Here is a 3701-nt window from a genome sequence, read left to right on the forward strand (position 1 = left end):
CAGCAAATGGTTATATATTTTATTTTATATTGTTGTACTATGGCTGCTTCTGCTAATGGCAGTAGTCAAACTGCCACACCAGGGACTGCATGCTACCAATTATCAAATGTAGCGCTAACTCCACCTGCTGGCCTCACTATTTCCATACCGAATTCATTAAGTCTGCTAAACCTCATTCATACTTCATCGAAATCTCACAGAATTTGACTCACTTCTGTAGCACTGGACTATGAATAGACCATCTAACTTTGGTGACATTCGGTTAAATGGGGGCGCTTCTGCCACTGTCAAAATATATTAATAGTTAATGCAGCTGAAATTTATTTTTCATCAAACCTTCAAAGATTATTGACATTTTCATTTCATTTCACTTTTAGAAATGTATCAAAGTTCAGAGATACTTCAGGCTGTGTACAGTGCAACAATTGCAATTTCTTCCAACAGCTAGTCACCACATGTCCCTTCTGTTTCTCATCTACCATATTCCCTTTATCGTACCTTAATCAACATATCAAAGTCAATGTTCAAAATGTCAGGTATTATCTTATCATAGAAGCATTTCCTACTTTTTCTGACTATTTAAATGCATTGGCCATCAGTTACAGTCTGTACTTCATTTCAAATTTAGCCACTGTCAAAATATGTCTAAGATCAACCTTGGTTAATGTAGCTGACATCTCCTTATTGTTTATTTAAACATTTAAATATTATTCACCTTTCCCTTCTTCAAATTGCATATTTTTAATCTGCTTATAAATTCCTGCCATTTGACTTTTAGAAATCTATCAAACTTCAATGTTACTTCAGCCTGTGTACACTGCAGCAATTGCAATCTTTCTCCAACAGCTAGTCACCACATTTCCCTTCCGTTTCTCATCTACCATTTTCCTTTATCATACCTTGATAAACATTTCCACAATAATGTTTAAATGTTAGCTATCATCTCATAGTAGCATTTCTTATTTTCCTGACTATTTAAATGCATTGGCCATCAGTTACAGTCTATACTTCATTTACAATTTAGCCACTGTCATAATATGTCTAACAACAACCTTGGTTAATGCAGCTGACATCTCCTTATTGTTTATTTAAACATTTAAATATTAATCACCTTTCCCTTCATCTAAGTCCATATTTTTAATCTGCTTATAAATTCCTGCCATTTGACTTTTAGAAATCTATCAAACTTCAATGTTACTTCAGCCTGTGTACACTGCAGCAATTGCAATATTTCTCCAACAGCTAGTCACCACATTTCCCTTCTGTTTCTCATCTACCTTTTTCCCTTTATCGTACCTTGATAAACATTTCCAAGGTAATGTTTAAATGTTAGATATCATCTCATAGTAGCATTTCATATTCTCTGCCAATTTAAATGCATTGCTCATCAATTACAGTCTGTACTTCATTTCAAATAATTAGTGAACTTCTAATTTTATGCCATTCACTTCTTTCCTCTTCATTGCTTCTTTCCATTAGCTTTGGACCCGATTGTCACTGCTTGCAGTTATCTTTAAGGGTCCAAAGCATGAAATGCTATGGAACCTTATTGTTTTTCTTAGGATTATTAAGGGTCCAAAGCATGAAATGCTTATGGACCATTATTGTTTTTCTTACGGTTTTTCTTTTTATTATTATTATTATTTTTTTCCTGCCGTAAAACTGAATGTACAGCCTAAACCGTAAGAGCTAGACCAACCAATCTTGGTCAGATGATGTCAATTCCTACCCGCTACTCAGATTCTCCGACCCAGGCCTGTCAGCCAGATGGGGGCGCTCTAGCGCCCCCCAACGCGTTTCAGTCCATACCTCCTGTCCTATTAGTCCTACAATTGAATTTTTTTTTTCTGCTGATACAGACAGCATTGCTCTACCAACTTGCCATTTGGACTATGAAGCTCCGCCTACTTAGATTTTTTGCTAATTTGCATAATTTGCAAATCCTACTTTTCCCTTCAAGTCCTAGCTTGTTCTACCAAATCAGACAAATGAGGTGTCAAACGAATCAGAACTCTGAGCTGATCAAGAATCATCAACAAAATTCAGACATTTTTATATACTACGGCCATTAGCCACGCCCAAACAATGGCCAAATTTCGCCCATTTTGGTCTGACGGCTATAACTTGGCTATTCCTTGGCCTACCTTGACCAAATTTGAAATGCTACCTCGCAACACCATCCTGGGGACACGGTCCAAGGCGGGCCGCATTTCGTCAATAGGGGGCGCTACAACTAAAAACTGGCAGTATCTCCTGACTGCCTTGGCCAATCTAACTGAAATTTGGCAGATATGTACTAGGACGCAGCCTGTGGTCAGTCACATACAATGGCAGTAATTCGTCCTTAAAGAGTGGCCGCCATCGTCCAATCAAAATCAAGCAGCCATTTGACAGGCTTATCAATGACCAATCTAAATCAAATTTGGGTGATACATTTGTGCTCTCACCCTCTGCCTACCCTGTAAAGGACACCTCACTCGGCCAGATGGGGGCGCTACAGTGACAACTTTTGCGTTTCTGCCTATTTCTCGAGAATGGTGAAGCCTACAATCAACATTTACTGCCAGGTCAATTCAGTACGACATGCCAAATCAAACAACATGTAGAACTTGCTTCTGCACCTTAGCATTTTTGCATAATTAATATTGGTCTGAAAACAAGACATTTCGTTAGCCTCCTAGGATTTTCACCAAACCTACACAAATCTGGTATCATTTAAATCAGGAGACAGTCCTTATATATAATTATCCAAAAAAACCTAAACTTTCAATGAGGATCGGCCACCAGCCACACCCAAACCATATAGGTGCCATGGCCAATTCAATCAGACAGCTATATCTTAGGCGTGCCTCAACCAATCATCACCAAACTTAAATATATAATGTAGGACATTACTCGGAAAGGGCCCTCCAAATTTTGTGCCGATCGGTCAAACGGGGGCGCTACAGCAATATAACATGTCTGTATAAACCTGGAAAATCAGTTCAATTTACATTGTTCTTATTTCTGTTCCAGTCACATATTACTGATAAAAATCATTTGTCCTGCAAGTTCTGTGTGTCATTCCAAATCAAGATATATGCAATGCCTAATGATAGTCATTTCCATTCCCTTGTGATATTTAAAAACTTTAAAAATTACATATTGCTATAACTACTACAATATCCAGCTGAAGTACGTCATTCTGGTAGTAGATCAATCAGGAGATGGCCTTTATGGATAATTTATAAAAATAACTTGACCTACCTGTATGCTATGGCCACCAGCTACACCTAACCTGCAACATTTAAATGCTCATTTCAATCAAACAGATAAATCTAAGGCATACTTTATCTGATCATCACCAAATTTGACCCACTAATGTACCACTGCACCTCAGACAGACCCTCCAAATTTGGTGCCAATTGGTCAAATGGGGGTGCTACAGCTACTGTCCATATATGTCTAAGACCCACCTTAGCAAATTCAGCTGAAATGTCCTTCTTTCTCATAAATCCTTCAAAGAATTTTTACCTTTCCCTACACCTTAGTCCATATTTTTAAGTTCCTTTCATTTTTCACCAATTTGCCTTATACAACATTATCAGACTTCATTTACAAATGAGAAGGTCAGAAAGCATTTAATATCATTTCTAAAATGGAGCGCTGACTCCACCTGCTGGCCACAACATTTCCATTCCCATTTCATTCAAACAGCTAAA

Source organism: Paramormyrops kingsleyae, chromosome 18, assembly GCF_048594095.1.
Source record: "Paramormyrops kingsleyae isolate MSU_618 chromosome 18, PKINGS_0.4, whole genome shotgun sequence".
Lineage (NCBI taxonomy): Eukaryota > Metazoa > Chordata > Actinopteri > Osteoglossiformes > Mormyridae > Paramormyrops > Paramormyrops kingsleyae.